Below are 17,693 nucleotides of genomic sequence, written 5' to 3'. Positions count from 1 at the left end.
GAGCATTTACTGCTTCTGGAGGCAGGTTGTTCCACTGGTCAATTGTTCTAACTGTCAGGAAGTTTCTCCTTAGTTCTAGGTTGCTTCTCTCCTTGATGAGTTTCCACCTGTTGCTTCTTGTCTGGCCTTCAGGCGCTTTGGAGAATAGCTTGACTCCCTCTTCTTTGGGGCAGCCCCTAAGATACTGGAAGACTGCTGTCATGTTCCCTTCGTCCTTCTCTTCATTAAATTACTAGACATCCCCAATCCAGCAACCGTTCCTCGTATGTTTTGGCCTCCAGTCCCCTGATCATCTTTGTTGCTCTTCTCTGCACCCTTCCTAGAGTCTCAACATCTTTTTTACATGGTGGCGACCAAAACTGGATGCATTATTAGAATAGAATAGAGCTGGAAGGAACCTTGGAGGTCTTCTAGTTCAACCCCCTGCTGAAGCAGGAGACCCGTAGACCATTTCAGATAGATAGATCTTTCCTCTACCTTTATCTGCCTTCTTTTCCTTCTGTGCTCCTGAAGCACTCAGGGATTTTCAAAGATGTGGTCTCTGAGAGGATGTAACTTTTTTGTGCTGCTGTCAAGACTGATTTTGGCCCGAGATTTTACCTTGCTTCAATTGGGCATTTTTTCTTCTTCCTCCAGATTGACCATAACTGTCATCCCTCGGCTTTTATATTTAAACCACTGGCCAGCTTCGCAGCTGGTGATTGAATGCGCTGATTGTGTTTTCAATCCAGGCCTCTGGATGGAATTGAAATTGAGGAGATCCCTGTAACAATAATGGCTGGGAACTTGTCACAATAAATCATCGGGAGTCATTTCTGAGATTCAACATTTTGTGGGGTTTTTTTTTTTTTTTTGGCAAGCCATAGACTTTGTTGGCAAGTCAATTTTCTCCTGTACCACTCCCCCCCCCCCTGGAACTTCAAATCGGCTTTCCATATGATGGGCCAAGTGCTACGAATATGAAATGATAATTTTGAAAAGATAGTGGAGACCACAATAAAAAGGGTTGTCTGTTATTACTAAGCAACGGTTGCCCATTTTTGCAGGCTCCCTCCTTGCCTCTGACATTCTATTTTATGTTTTGTTTAAAAAAAATAAAGAGTTCCCTTTAAATCCACCGCAAAGCTGGGTATGTTTATATTTTTTCTGTGCATGGAGAAGCAGGAAATCAGGTGAGCTAGCCCGCATCCACAGACTGGGAGGAATGCCCACATAGGGGTTTGCTGTTTCCATGAAATCCAGGATGAGGGTAAGTTGCACAAATAGAGAACATAACAACCATATTATTGTTCTTCAGCTGGGTTGGGTTACAGGGAGGTTTCTGGCTTCTAGACATCTCAAAGATGCTTTTCCAAAAGCCCAATAGACTTTGTTTTTCCTTGAAGATGTTTCGCTTCTCATCCAAGAAGCTTCTTCAGAACTGAAGTTCTGAAGTAGCTTCTTGGATGAGAAGCGAAACATCTTCAAGGAAAAACAAAGTCTTTTGGGCTTTTGGAAAAGCATCTTTGGGACAACCAGGATCTGGATGATGGAGAGTCTCCATAGACAACTGGATTCTAGGCTTGGTTTGTAAACTGACCTTTTCTACTTCTGCACAACCAATCATTTTATTTTAGCAGTGGGTCTGGCAAGCTTGGAGTTCAAGAGTTGAACAGTCAGGCACGGTGAGAAACTGAATAGAACACCCCCAGGAATTCCCCAGGTTCAAGCTAGATGGAGAAATTGGAAAAACATCCCAGATGGAAGCAATCTGTGTTTGTTGTCAAATGAATAAATATATGTGGGTTTGTCATTTGGGAAGGAAGGGTTGTGTGGATCTTCTTTCTAACATGATGGACCTTTGTGGTACCAAGATGGTCAGCTAAGGCTGCCGTTTAGCTGCCTTGAATGTTGGACAGAAAACCTGGTTAGCGTAGCTCCGCAGAAGCTGAGCTTTGATTCGATGGCCCAAAAGGCAACTGGACTTCTTTGGTTTTATGTTTGAAAATGTTTTGTTTCTCCTCCAAGAAGCACCTTCACGTGTAACTGACTAATAGGTGAATGTCCCCACCAGTCAGGTAGAATTGAAGAAGCTTCTTGGATGAAAAGCAAACGGTATTCAAACAAAAACCCAAGAAAGTCCAGTTGCCTTTTTTTGGAAGCAAGCACCTTTGGGACAATCATGGATGACGGAAGATCTCCATGGATGTTTAGCTTGATGACATCTTTTGTTTTTTTGTTTTTGTTTTGTATAGATTTTTTTATGGGGTTAGGAATAAGGTGGGCTTGGAACTTAGGTTGTTGTTGTTGTAAATTGCGAAGTCGTGTCTGACCCATCGCGACCCCATGGACAACGTTCCTCCAAGTCTTCCTGTCCTCTACCATCTTCTGGAGGCATTTAAGTTCACACTTACTGCTTCAGTGACTCCGTCCAGCCACCTCATTCTCTGTCGTCCCCTTCTTCTATTGCCCTCCATCTTTCCCAGCATTAGGCCCTTCTCCAGTGAGTCCTTCCTTCTCATTAGGTGGCCAAAGTATTTGAGTTTCAACTTCAGGATCTGGCCTTCTAAAGAGCAGTCGGGGTTGATCTCCTTCTAGGACTGACCGGTTTTGATCGCCTTGCAGTCCAGGGGACTCGCAGGAGTCTTCTCCAGCACCAGAGTTCAAAGGCCTCCATTCTTTGGCGCTCAGCCTTTCTTATGGTCCAACTTTCACAGCCATACATTGAAACTGGGAAAACAGGATTAAGGTTAGGGTTGGGGTTGGGGTTTTTCCAAGTGACATTCTCAATATTTATCAAATAGCATAATGTCTGGGTTCATGTGTTTAACAAACAATAATAGAAAATAGTTAATAATCATAAACGATATGTTAATCACTCCATCTTGCTAATATATTTTCAAAATGACATATCACCTTCCTTTCTCTCTGACTTGTCTTTCTAGCCATTGATAGAAGTTATCCCATGTTCTAAAGTACAACCGAGTCTTCTTTCTCTTTCCTCTTTAAAGTCCATCTATCCATTTAAGGACAAAATAAACCAAGCACGTAGATTCTACTTTTGTACGTACACCACACCCAAATGCACACGCTGCATTTCAGCTGTGCTCGTTAGAGGAATGCCACGTGGTCACTAAGCCCTGTTGAAAAACGTGGATTGATGCAAGAGCATTTCACAACAATTCTGACAGCAAACAGACCATCGGCAAAAACAGCACTCATTCAATGTTCTTCATGTCTAAGGAGATCCTCCGTCATTCCAGGTCGTGGTTGTCCCAAAGGTGCCTTTTCAAGAGGCAACTGGACTTTCTTGTTTTTCTTTGAAGACCCGAGAAGCTTCTTCAGCTCCCATCCTCCACCGTCCAGTCAGAGCTGAAGAAGCTTCTGGGATGAGAAGCGAAACGTCTTCAAAGAAAAACAAGAAAGTCCAGTTGCCTGCTGAAAAAGCACCTTTGGGTCAATGTTCTCGACTTTAACCTATGTTATATATTACCTATTACAGATAGTTACGACCACAGCTGAGCCCAAAATTCTCACTGCTAAGCGAGACAGTTGTTCAGGGAATTTTGCCCCGTTTTGCGACTTTTCTCGCCGCCGTTGTTAAGCCTATCACCGCAGCTGTTCAGTTGTGGAGTGACTCTGGCTTTCCTATTGGCTTTGCCCTTCAGAAGATCACAAAAGGGGGGGGAAATCACGTGACCCTGGGACTCTGTGACCGTCATAAACACGAGACAGTTGCCAAGCGTCCAAACTTTGATCACGTGACCAGGGGGATGCTGCAACATTTTTGTGTGAAAAAAAAAACCCAGTCGTGTCCTTTTTTTGCAGCCACGTCGTAACTTTGAACGGTCGCTAAAATGGATGGTTGTTAGTTAAGTCAGGGACAATCCGTAGTTTCTTCCTAAATTTCTTTCCTGGGATAATTCCAGTGGTGGGATCCAGCCGGTTCTCACCACTTCGGCAGAACCGGTAGCTAATTTTTTGTGGTCCAGGCCCAGAACGGACTTCCGGAAGTGGCATCCACACAGAGAACCAGTTGTTCGCCTGTTTGAATCCCACCACTGGATAATCCCCTCCCTCGTTATTAGAAAAAAATTAGCCAGGGTTTCAAATGGGGACTTGTGTAATTATGTTGCAGGTAGGTTTTTTTGGGTACAGCTTGGTCCAAAGTACTTCAGGACCTTGCAAAATATTTGGATATCGATCTCTGGGTTCCCGTGCTTCTCTGTGGGGGCTTTAGGTTTACAATGAGCTGCGAAACGCCAAGCGTTGGAGAACAGATTCTTCCTGGAAGCGTTCCCCGTGCCTTGCAAAGTGAATAGAATAGAGCTGGAAGGGACCTTGGAGATCTTCTAGTCCATCCCCCTGCTTGAGCAGGAGAACCTACACCATCTCAGACAAGTGACTGTTCAGTCTCTTCTTAAAAAACTCCAGTGATGGAGCGCCCACGATTTCTGGAGGCAAGCTGTTCCACTGGTTGATTATCCAAGAAGTTTCTCCTTAATTCCAGGTTGCTTCTCTCCTTGATGAGTTTCCATCCGTTGTTTCTTCTCTTGCCTTCTGGTGCTTTGGAGAATAATTTGACCCCCTCCTCTTCTTTGTGGGAGCCCCTCAAATACTGGAAGACTGCCATCATGTCCCCCCTAGTCCTTCTTTTCTCTAGACTGGCCATTCCCAACTCCTGCAGCCATTCTTCGTATGTTTTAGTCTCCAGGCCTTGGATCCTCTTAGTTGCTCTTCTCTGAACTTTTTCCAAGGTCTCAACCTCTTTTTTTGTGATACGGTGACCAAAATGGGCTGCAATATTCCAGGTGTGGCCTGACTAGAGGTTTTAGTAAGCGGTACTAATACCTCGCGTGATCTTGATTCTGCGCTTCTGTTTATGCAACCCAGGATTGTATTAGCCTTTTTCTTGGCAAAAAAAAGACAGAAGTAATTCTGCAACAATAAAAACCAGCCCAAATTCACCTGCAGTGTGTGTGTGTGTGTGTGTGTGTGTGTGTGTGTGTGTGTGTGTGTCAAAAGCCATTGGGCCTTTTTATGCTTTTCTAAATCACGTGCCTGGATCCCTCCTGTCTTCTACTGGGGCCCTAAGTTGCTGCTGCAAAGTTATCCATTCAATGTCTGGAGCCCGGTTGATTAATGAATGACCAGATCTTGCATTAAAAAAAGAAAAAAAAAAAACTTTTAAACAGCCCCCGGTGTTTTCTTTGCACAGCCGTGTGACTGGGGTTAATGGGTTCCCCAGATGCTCGGCCAGCTTGCTCAACTGGACTCAGCTGGTACCCCATGGACAAAGGTGTGGGTCTGTTGGAATGCCATTGCTTAATTTCCCCCAAAACCTGTAGCTCAAGGCAAGCCGTTGGGGCCAGATAACATCTGGGGAGAGGCCATTCCCAGAGCTGGGAGCTGTGGGTAGCCAATCCCCTTGGCGGGTTAGCCAGACGTGATTTATCTCGGCCATCAATTCAGCCCCAAAGAGCTTTTGGATTTCTCTCTCTCTCTCTCTCTCTCTCTCTCTCTCTCTCTCTCTCTCTCTCTCTCTCTCTCTCTCTCTCTCTCTCTCTCTCTCTCTCTCTCTCTCTCTCTCTCTCTCTCTATCTCTCTCTCTGTGTGTGTGTGTTCCTTCTCTCGAAATGCATAACTGGACTTCTGGATCTTGACGGAATCCCTGCAAGGGCTTTGAAAAAAAAAAAAAGCCGGTGGTGCTTCATGAATACTAAACGGCATGGAGGAAATAGTCAAAAGCCATTAGTTTATGCCGCATTTTTATTCTTCACACAGACACCTAAATCAGAGAACAGAGATTTAGGCAAGCAGTATGGGTTGGTTCCAAAGCTGTAATAGGTTCAATTTTTTTTAAAAAAAGAAATATTTTATTTTTTAGGATTACTGATAGTCGCTTAGTTCCTGCTGCAGTGTTCTTTGTAGGGAATTACAGCTTTTCCTAAAAAAAGAAAAAAAAGAAAAAAAAAGATTAAAATGCTATTATGCAAATGATTGCAGTATGTTATTATGCTTACAAATTAACATCCATGGCTCAACACACAAATTAACTGAATATTCTGTCTATATTATTAAAGATTTAATAAACTAACTGTTAATAAACAAGGGAGTAGCTTTGGGTTGCTAATAGGAGTTGACAGTGATTTGAAGGAAAGTTTAAGGCAGATTTAAAGGAGACATTGTGACAGATGTTCTAGATCAGGGCTCTTCAAACTTGGCCCTTTGATGACTTGTGGCCTTCAACTCCCAGAATTCCTCAGCCAGGAATTCTGGGAGTTGAAGTCCACAAGTCTTCAAAGGACCAAGTTTGAAGACCCCTGTTCTAGACAATCCTTTTCTCGTCTAGGTCCTTCTAGATGGCTTCTAGGTCCTTCTAGATCTCCAACTAGGTTGGGCGGCGACCATGACAGTTTGAGATGAGAGATGCTGTAATCCAGGGGATCTTCAAACTTGGCCCTTTTATGACTTGTGGACTTCAACTCCCAGAATTCCTCAGCCAGTTGAAGTCTACAAGTCATAAAAGGGCCAAGTTTGAAGACCCCTATTGCAATCTTTGGGAAGGTCTGTATCAGTTGGACTATCTAAATGTTTAATAAATTAAAAAAAGAGAATTTAAAGTTTGGATGAGGAAAAATGTAGACTGGAAGACCTTAGCAAAACAAAACTGGATTATTTTGAAATTGTAAACCTGAATGGGCAAATTAACTAGTTATCCGAAGGATGTTTCACTTTAATTTCCAAACAGTGGGCAAAATGCTTACCTGTTACATATTTATATGTCTTTCTACCCAGAATTTTTGCTTTTCTTATTTTTTATTGCGTCTCCATGCTGACAGCCCCTCAGAAAGACTGTGCTATGGAGGTTTTTAATGCTTAGTCATCACGTCTTGTATTGGGAATCCTCGGCTTACGAGCCCAAAATTTATGTTGCTAAACGAAACATTGGTCCAGCGAATTCTGCCCCATTTTACAACCTATCTTGTCACAGTTTTTAAGTGAATTGCTACACTTGTTAAGTTAGTAACATGGTTACTAACTTAACCGTGGCTTCCCCACTCACTGCTTACCTGAAGGTTGCAAAAGCTGAACCTTAAAACTGTCATAAATATGAACTGAATTTAGATCACTTGTTAAGGGGGATGCTGCAAAGAGTCACGTGAAGTGTTAATACACTTTACAAGGCCTTGGTAAGGCCTCACTTGGAATATTGCATCCAGTTTTGGTCACCACGATGTAAAAAAGATGTTGAGACTCTGGAAAGAGTGCAGAGAAGAGCAACAAAGATGATCAGGGGACTGGAGGCTAGAATATATAAGGAAAGGCTGCTGAAATTGGGAATGTCTAGTTTAATGAAGAGAAGGACAAGGGGGGACATGATAGCAGTCTTCCAATATCTCAGGGGCTGCCCCAAAGAAGAAGGAGTCAAGCTATTCTCCAAAGCGCCTGAAGGCAGGACAAGAAGCAATGGATGGAAACTAATCAAGTAGAGAAGCAACCTGGAACTAAGGAGAAACTTCCTGATAGAACAATTAATCAGTGGAACAACCTGCCTCCAGAAGCTGTGAATGAAACTGGAAGTTTTTAAGAAGAGACTGGACAGCCATTTGTCTGAAATAGTATAGGGTTTCCTGCCTGAGCAGGGGGTTGGACTAGAAGACCTCCAAGGTCCCTTCCAACTTTATTACTATTACTTTTTTTTCAGGGCTGTCGTAACTTTGAACAATCACTAAATGGACTGCTGTAAGTCAAACTCTACCTGTATATCATCCGATAAGTAACCACGGGCATGGACTTGTCTTGTCAGTGGGATCTGTCGGTCTTTTGGTGTGTCTGCCTACCATCCATCTGTTTTTACTAACATCCTAGAGTCAGCTACCTATCAGGCAGTCTACCTATCTTGTTTGCAGATGGTCAAACAAATGTGGACCTCAGGTTTGTGACTTCATAATCTGGGGCAGTGGGACAGGACACTGGGACAGGTTCATAGGCTACTTAGGAGGCCGCGTAGGTGACTATCGATTAGCTGATGTTTTCAGCCAACTCTAGATTTGCACAACTGTGGACCTGGCTGTGATTATAGCACTATCCACTTCAGTGTAGATCTGGAGAAGAAGACAAGAATTCCAGATTCATTTGAGTGTCCTCTCTGAAGACTTCGCACCTGTGAGGCTGGGATGGAAGCCTAGGCAGATCTTCGTCATGAGGAAAGCAATACAGCTTACGTCTGCTCATTAAAAGATACTGGGTGAGCTTCCCTCCCTGAACAAGGGGGAAAAAGAGAGATTTATCATAGTTTCATCTTAATAGGGATGTCCTCAACTTACAACTGTCCATTTAGGGGCTGTTCAAAGTTACAACAGCACTGAAAAGGGTTTTTCACACTTACAACCGTTGCATGGTTATTTGATCAAAATTCAGATGCTTGGCCACTGAAATTCAGATTGTAAAATGGGGCAAAACTGACTTAACAAATCTCTCACTTAGCAATGGAAGCAATATCCATTGTACAGGAGATAGCCATTTCTTTTTTTTCTTTTTTTTTAAATATATTTTATTGATTTTTTTAACATAAATACCTTGATATATGGTAAACACCATGTTATCTGGGCTTATATTTACAAAGTAATCACTAGCAATCCGTTTCTGTATTCCAAAGTCCACATAACAGCTTTGCTTGATTTTCTCTTCTTCCAATAATATTCTCTTTGCCAACCTTTTTTTTTATTGAAAATTTTTACAGTTTTACAATAAAATAATCCCCCTCTCCCACCCACCCCTCCCACCCATCATCCTCCCCCCTTCTTCCCAGAGCTGAATACAGGGTTAATAAAAACTAAAAAAAACCCTTACAACTTAAATAAACATCAAACAATTATAAATACATTCAAAAAAACAACAAAATTTTAAATACTTTAACTCCAATATATAAAAATCTTTGCTAACCTTAAATGAATACAATTCGTATTAGTTTGATAGGTAACAATTAAATGTAAAGATTTTTCTAAAATTTCTACCAGTAATAATCACCTCAATATCATGCTTCTTTTCTGACTGGTCATCTTGCTTACCTGGTCATGAATCCTGTTAACAATTTTTATTTAAATTTATTTTCCCTACAGTGTTCAAAACATTCCTACCGGTTAAAATTTTTCCCAAAGTTGATTACCTGAAAGGATTTAAAATCTATTTTTCATGTCTTAAAAAGTTAAGCAAGAAAAAGACACAAAAGAAAAATGAAGAAAAAAAAAAGATACGAGAGAGAGAAAGAAAAAAAGGAGAGAAAAATAAGAAAATAATATACTACTTAAAATACATATCCCTCTTAAAGTAGTATACACTTATTTACAAATTTTGGGCTCCGTTGTAGCTTTAAGACAAAGTGTTTCTCCTGAGTTATAAATCTTAACAGTTGCTGATTCTGAGAGCGAGATAAATCTCACATTATCATATGAGGCCATGCACCCTGGAGCACTAAAGTTTACTAAAGTTTACTAAATAAAGAGACAGGTGGAGAGAGGGTGTTTCCAGCAACATTGCTTAAGAAACATAAAAGCTGCTTGGCTGTTGCATATAAACTTTAGCACCCTCAAGCTTGCCCTTGCATTCCAGGATCATCCTCCCAAGAATTCATTACATTTTACCCAGATTTTGGATCCCACGTTTGGAAATACTTACGTACTTCTTGTTCCTGGTTAGGTTTTCGCAAGGTGTGTTCTCCTGGACTGGCTGAATTTTAGTCCAGGTGTTCCAGTGTTCCAGCCCAGAAATATTTATTTATTTGTTGGCCTGTTGAAAGCAAGTCCATATGAACTCTCAACCCGAAAGGACTCAAGGAGCACCCTTGGCAAATTTCTTCTGGGATGGTGTGAGCAACCTTTATGTACCACGTGAAGGAGATGTCACAACATGTCCGACCTCATCCTGTTCTTCAGCAGTTTTTCTGGTCTTGTCAAAGTTAAAGCTGAGCCTGGAAATTGGCAATTGAGCCCCTGTTGCAGAGTATCAGAGGTCAGCTTGCTGAAAGGACCAAACAGCTGTGAAAATGAAAGACATCTGGAGCAGAGGGAGAAAAAGGAATCTGATGGTGTTGAGGGATCATTCCGTCGTTTAAATCAGGGTTGTCTATGGAGATTGTCAGTCATCCAAGTCATAGTTGTCACGGGCACACTTCAAACCCTAAGAATACAGTAAGCTTGTCCACCCCGAGGATAAAACACTCAGACACAAACTGAGCAACATGGTGTATGCCATACAATGCAGTGAGCCACATGCAGATCTGTACATTGGGAAACAAAACAACCACTTCATAAATGCATGGCACAACACAGGACAACTAACCCATCAGGACAAGATTCAGCCGTCTATATGGATTTCAAAGACAACGTCCACTCTCTTTTAAAGACAGCAAAGTCCACATTTTGGAGAGAGAGGACCCCTGGTTTGAAAGAGGGGTCAGTGAGGCCATCTGTGTCAAAATCGAACAGAGGGGGGGGGGAATACGACATCCTCTATCTCCAGTCTACAACACGGTCCTTTCAGCAGTTCCAAGAAGGCTCCACACCCATTTGCACCACTCAGGTGACCCTGAGGACACAGACAAACCTCCAGATAGACTCAATGACTCTCTAAAACAGTGGTTCTCAACCTGTGGGTCGGGACCCCATTTGGGGTCGAACGACCATTTCACGGGGGTCGCCAAACAAGGCTGTCTGCCATTTTTTCCCCCTTTTCTTTGGCCATGCCCCTGGCACCCAGTGATGTATAAGTGGTTGGGGGTCACCACAACATGGGGAACTGTATTATGGGGTCGCGGCATTAGAAAGGTTGAGAACTACTGCTCTAAAAGAAGGCAAATGACCAGCTGTCTGCAAGGAGTATAAATCCTTCCATTCCCCAGCACCCAGTCAGAGCTGAAGAAGCTTCTTGGATGAGAAGAGAAAGCTCTTCAAAGAAAAACAAGAACGTCCAGTGGCCTCCTGAAAAAAGCATATTTGGGTTTCATGAGGGTTGAAAGTCCAACTTGGGGAACATCACCAGTTCTGGATCCCAGGATTACAACTGCAAGTTCAGGCATCCAAGTGTAGTGGAGGAAGTGGCTTGGTTGACCACGGAGGTTGTGGTGAGATCTCCGGTCAAAAAGCTGACATTCAGAAGAGAAACATTCACCCAGGAGAAGGCAGCTAAGCTCTCCTAAATGAAGAACACAAAGTCTTGGCTTGTGTGTTAAAACAACTGCCATGAGGACACTGTGTTCTTACAAGTCAGATTTCTAAATACAAATTGGAGTCAGCTGTTGGGCAAGCAAAAAAAAAAAAAAAAGCCCCCCAACCCTGGTATATTAGCCTTCTTCTCATAGGTCACCACAAATCCACTTTGGTCACAGTTGTGTTGCACATCTGTTTTAGTGAAATGCAGCCTTGGACGCCTCGAACACACAAACAAGCCAGCTATAAATTGCTCCTGGAGTTATTTTGAAGAAGTGTGTCCTGTTTCATATTTATAATGGTGAGGCTTCATAATATTCACAGTGAATCTATAACACAGATCAGTTCAACAAGCATGAAATTGTATGTTGTCAGGTTGTCACATAAATAGAGCCGTATTCTCTGTTACAGTAAGATTGGACTGAATATTTTCGTTGCTTCGAAATCCTAGGAAAGGAAAGGATAGCTGGAATCTTCCTTTCCTGATTTAACGGCAAATGTTACGTTATAATTATCATCGCCCTCTTTACTATTTTATAGGTAATCTTGGAGGGTATTTTTTTTTCCTTTAGCAATGAGCAGAGGATAAAATATTTACTTCAATAAATGTGAATCGGGCAAGCTATTTTTTGAGCTCCATAATGGTTTCATTTCCAAAAGAAGCCATTAAAAAAAACTTTCAATGTTCGTGCTTTATATTGGTACTAATTGCTATTAAATGCCGCCGTTTAACCTGGGCAGATGGCCTCCACATTGACAGCAGCATTAAAAAATGATAGAAAATATGGCAGCCAAGTCTAATACAAGGTTTTTCTCCTTTTTTGTATATCTGCATAGTTTGGATGATGTTACTGTCTGTCTGTCTGTCTGTCTGTCTGTCATCTTTTATCATCTGTCTATCTATCTGTCTATCTTCTATTATCTATCTCATCTTTTATCATATCTCTATCTGTCATCTTCTATCTATCTATCTATCTATCTATCTATCTATATCATCTTTTATCATCTATCTATCTATCTATCTATCTCATCTACATCTGTCTTCTATATCTATCATTTCTCTTGTCTCACCCTCTATCTATCTATCTATCTATCTATCTATCTATCTATCTATCATCTGTCTATCTATCTATCTATCTATCTATCTATCTATCTATCTATCTACCTATCTCATCTATATCTATCTGTCTTCTATATCTATCATTTCTCTTGTCTCACCATCTATCTGTCTGTCCGTCTGTCCGTCCGTTCGTCCATCCATCCATCCATCCATCCATCCATCCATCCATCCATCTACTTATCTATCTATCATTATTTATCTATCTCTTACAACAGGGGACAAGCCTTTACCTTTAGAGTAATATGTGGCTGAGGTTCACGCTTGCTATTTTTTTAGGGTATTGTATTTATATTATTAGTTTTATGTAGCTTTATCTTTTAATGTCTTCAGCCCCTCAAAGATACCGTGTGGTAAGATGGGCAAATAATTAATTTTACAAAGAGACAGACGTTGCACTCATTATAGCTTCCATAGATGTATACAGTAGAGACCTTATAGCAGGTTTTTGGTTAGCCTGAGAAACAATCTCAGCGCTTTTAAGGCTGGCAGGGGAATTCTGGCAGTTGAAGTCCACGCCTCTTAAACCAGCCGAGGTGGAGATGTGCTGCTTTATAGCATTCTGGGCTCCTACACAGATGCAAAATTGTACCACAATTTCCCTGGCTGTGAGCAGATCAAATGTCTCTGGGAAACTTGAGTCACCCTCTCTTGCTTGAAGCCCTGGGGGAAAAAAAAGGGGAAAAAAAAAAACACAAACCAATAATGATGCTAAAGTGAAACAGGCTACGCCATCTGAAGATGGTTTACAAAAGCTAGCTGCCCATTTTTTCTCCCGTCTGTGCTGAGCCATGTCACACCTGTGTCGGTGTCAGACCTGATTTAAAAGATCATCTCTTTCCAGGGGCGACCCACGAGATCCTTTGGAAGGGCTGAACTGGAGGTGAGAACCTAGCCAATATTGCATTTCAAGCCAGTGTTTCCCAAACTGGACAATTTTAAGGCATGAGGACTTCAACTCCCAGAATTCCACAGCCAGCGTTGCTGGCTGTGGAATTCTGGGAGTTGAAGTCCACATGCCTTAAAATTGTCTAGTTTGGGAAACACTGTTTTAAGCGATCAGATGCATTTAAGAGGCGGGGGAGATGCCTGCACGCTGGGAGGGAAAAGGGAAGGGTTGGGGTTAGGGAAGGGAAAAGTGTAGAAAAGAGGGAAAAAAGAAAGAAAAGGCCTTGACTTCTGACTCTCTTTGGGGCAGCACAATAAGATAATAATACAAACTTTTTACTTTTGCGCAATAGTATAAACCAGCCATTTCTATAACAACTAAACCTATCTCATTGATAAAACCCCAAATCAAAGTTTCATTCCCCCCCTCCCCACCTTGAACACAAAGTCCAGAAGCGGTTTTCAAGTAGAAACAAAACTAATTGTGTTTGTGTGTGTGTGTTTTTCTTTAATCAAAGCAGTCATTTTAGCCATCTCTGCTAACTCCCATCATTTGTCCATTAGGGGGATCAAAGTGTCCTTTCTTTTTACCGCATAAAGCAATTTTGCTGCCATCAACGTATATAATCCATTTTTTCCCCCAAGTCTTTTTCCATTAAACCCCAAAGAAAAGTTTCTGGTTTTATCTTTATATTCACTTTGAGAGTCTTCCGTATTAGGAGGCGAATCCTATTCCAATATTTCTTTGCTTTGTCACATGTCCACCATAAATGATTTTTAAAAAAAAAATCCCTTCTTTACATCTGCATTTCCAACATTCATTTGAAGTACCTTTGTACATTCTCGACAGCTTGTCTGGTGTTAAATACCAGCGATACATCATCTTATGAAAAAAAAAATCTTTTAAATTATAATTGAGTGTGAATTTTAAACTTTTCGTCCGCAAGTACTCCCGTTGTTCAAGCACTACATTATATCCAAAGTTCCTGGCCCACTAAATCGTGCTTTACATATTGCAATCTTGAACATTTCAAGTCATTGGAGAACATCAGCCCACACTGAAGCAGGTAAAATGCATAATGGGATTCAGAATAGGATAGGATATGATAGGATAGGATAGAAAGTATGGAATAGAATAGAATAGAATAGAATAGAATAGAATAGAATAGAATAGAATAGAAATTAGAATAGAATAGAAATTAGAATAGAATAGAAATTAGAATAGAATAGAAATTAGAATAGAATATATAGAATAGAATAAAAATTAGAACAGAATAGAAATTAGAATAGAATAGAAATTAGAATAGAATAGAATATATAGAATAGAATAGAATAGAATAGAAATTAGAATAGAATAGAAATTAGAATAGATTAGAAATTAGAATAGAATAGAATATATAGAATAGAATAGAATAGAAATTAGAATAGAATAGAAATTAGAATAGAAATTAGAATAGAATAGAATATATAGAATAGAATAGAAATTAGAATAGAATAGAAATTAGAATAGAATAGAATATATAGAATAGAATAGAATATATAGAATAGAATAGAACAGAATAGAATAGAAATTAGAATAGAAATTACAATAGAATAGAAATTAGAACAGAACAGAAATTAGAATAGAATAGAATAAAACAGAACAGAACAGAACAGAGCTGGAAGGGAACTTGGAGGTCTTCAAGCTCAAGCAGAAGAACCTATACTGTCTCAGACAGACATACAGACAGACAGACATTGATTCCTGATAGAAGATACTATGGTTCCAAGTGGTGAAAGGGCTGTATGAGGTAAAATCAGTCCTGGGAATTGGATTAGAAGTGGATTCTGTTGGTGGAGATCAAAATGCGATGACGTGATGTCTTCATAGCATCCCTCCCCTGCTTGTACCTTTGCTACAATATTTTGTACTAGATGAAGTTTCTCAGTCTTCCTCAGAGACTGCTCCGTTTGCCTGTTGGAATAATCCACACAAAAATTTAAGGACATGGCTTATCGTAGTCAGGTTAATCTGTGGATTATGACAGCCAGGTTCATCCAAGGGAAGCTGTAGCTGCGACACCACCCTGACCCGATGAACTGTGCTTTGAGCCACAGAGTCACCGGTATCTTTGATGACGAGGATGGATCCGTAAGCAGCCCCTCCAGCTGTGAAGTGACTTACAACAGGTTGAACCCCACTCACCTGGATGGCATGGTTCATGTAGAGGTTGAACACATAAATTTTGGAAGCCCCCAGTCTAAATACCATGGAGTCTAGGAATTCCTTCCTCCACCCAGCAACTATCTTCTGGAGAAGGTCTAGGGAGATTCTCCATCATCCAGGTTCTGGTTGTCCCAAAGGTGCTTTTTCACGAGGCAATTGGACTTTCTTGTTTTTCTTTGAAGACATTTCGCTTCCCATCCCAGAAGCTTCTTCACCTCTGGCTGGATGGTGGGGAATGGAAGGATTTATACTCCTTGCAGACAGCTGGACATTTGCCTTCTTTTAGAGAGTCGTTGAGGCCACTTGGAGGGTGGGGAAATGGAAGGATTTATACTCCTTGCAGACAGCTGGTCATTTGCCTTCTTTTTAGAGAGTCGTTGAGGCCACCTGGAGGTTTATCTGTGTCCTCAGGGTCACCTGAGTGGTGTAGATGGGTGCGGAACACAGTCCTAAGAACCCCCCACACCCATTTGCACCACTCAGGTGACCCTGAGGACACAGACAAGCCTCCAAGTGGCCTCAATGCCTCTCTATAAGGAGACAAATGACCAGCTGTCTGCAAGGAGTATAAATCCTTTCATTCCCCACCATCCGGTCAGAGCTGAAGAAGCTTCTGGGATGAGAAGCGAAACGACTTCAAAGAAAAACAAGGAAGTCCTGTTGCCTCCTGAAAAAAGTCCCTGGGATTGCTGTCGATGGGTTACAAAGACAACGAGCAATCTGGAGCAAGTCTAGCAGAGCTCTGAGTTCAAATTCACGGCTGCTCTTTGATCCAGTTTGGGGTTCAGAGGTCCTGACTGAGCCGTGCAACTTTGTTAGACAAAACCAAACCAATGTGAGTTCGGACTTGACCAGGGAAACGAGTACCACAGTCCCAAACTTTTATTTACTCATGAATGAAGCCAGGTCCGTGGAAGTGGCTTGAGAAGGCAGTTCAATTGTCTGAATGAAGGGCTGCCAAGCTTGACGATTGCTGGAGAGCTGAAAGGCTGTTCAGGAATGCCACCACCTTCTCTTCTGCAGAGCAGGGTTTATGTCTTACTTTGATTATTTTTTTTGTGGGGGCAACTGGAGGTGATCTGGCCTTTTGTGGCCTTTGCTGGCTCTGAGTCAGCTTTTAGGATTGCTCCGCTTGAGAAGAAGCTCAGGTGTCACCCCAGCCAGGAAGTATCTCGAACTATCGCAGCCCGAAGATTTATAGCTGCTTACAAAGATGGCTTGTGGGAAGCCCTTTGAGAGTTTGGCACAGCTTCCTGACAGCTAAATGTTGCATCATTATCCAGAGGCTTAGAGTAGCCAAGACCTTAGCAGAAGCACAGGGAGTCCTCTACTTACGACTGCAATGGAGCCCCAAATTTCTGAGACAGTTGTTGCATTTTTAATGCCCTTTTTTGGAATAGAATAGAATAGAATAGAATAGAATAGAATAGAATAGAATAGAATAGAATAGAATATGGAATGGAATGGAATGGAATAGAATAGAATAGAATAGAATAGAATAGAATAGAATAGAATAGAATAAGTGAAATAGAACAGAACAGAACAGAATAGAACATATGGAATGGAATAGAATAGAATAGAAAATATGGAATAGAATAGAATAACTTTATTGTCATTTCGAAGGTACACTAATCGGCATACATTGAAATGAAATTTCATTGCGTACAGCTCTCAAAGGGTCATCTCCTCTGATATACACTACATAAATATGACAAAAATAAATAAATAAGTACAGAATGATGCATATATGACACAGAGAAATATCCCTTCCAACTGTATTCTGATTGATTGATTGAAATGGTTCTAGGGTCTCCTGCTTGAGCAAGGGGGCTAGACTAGAAGACCTCCAAGATCCCGTCCAGCTCTATCCGGATTGGACTGAATTCAATCCTTTGGAACAGTATGGAAGAAAATTGCTTGTTTCCCAAATATTTCCATCCTCCCAGTCTGCTAAAACTTAATTTTATTAGTTAATTCCCAGGCTGGCCTCCATCCATGAACTTTTGGGTGGTTTCCTGTCTTAAGAACCCACCAGATCTGTCTCTTTCTTAAGATCAGCCAAGGTCAGCCAGGTAGGGTTTACCTGCTGTGATTCTGAACGATGCAGCACCCTGTTCAATATTGCTTGAAACATTGGGGTTCGATTGTTTAATTGCACCCCTCTCTCTGGACTCAGGTCAACCTTAACTCACATTCTGATTTTGTATTCAGGCTGGATGGAGGTCATAGAGCTTGGAAGGACAGTTATGCAAATAGTGGGTGGTTTTTTTTTCTTTCTTTTTTTGCTGCAATA

At 41.3% G+C, this 17,693-nt stretch overlaps 1 protein-coding gene across 2 annotated transcripts in view; it reads left to right on the top strand.

The window, feature by feature from the left end:
• The window catches only part of PPARGC1A (PPARG coactivator 1 alpha), a 100,580-nt gene that overhangs the window by 12,689 nt on the left and 70,198 nt on the right, over positions 1-17,693 (top strand). The window lies entirely within an intron of this gene.

Source organism: Crotalus tigris, unplaced genomic scaffold (genome assembly GCF_016545835.1).
Source record: "Crotalus tigris isolate CLP2741 ecotype Arizona unplaced genomic scaffold, ASM1654583v1 scf7180000017663.5292952, whole genome shotgun sequence".
In the NCBI taxonomy this organism is placed as follows: domain Eukaryota; kingdom Metazoa; phylum Chordata; class Lepidosauria; order Squamata; family Viperidae; genus Crotalus; species Crotalus tigris.
This window is presented reverse-complemented; position numbering and strand designations above follow the sequence as displayed.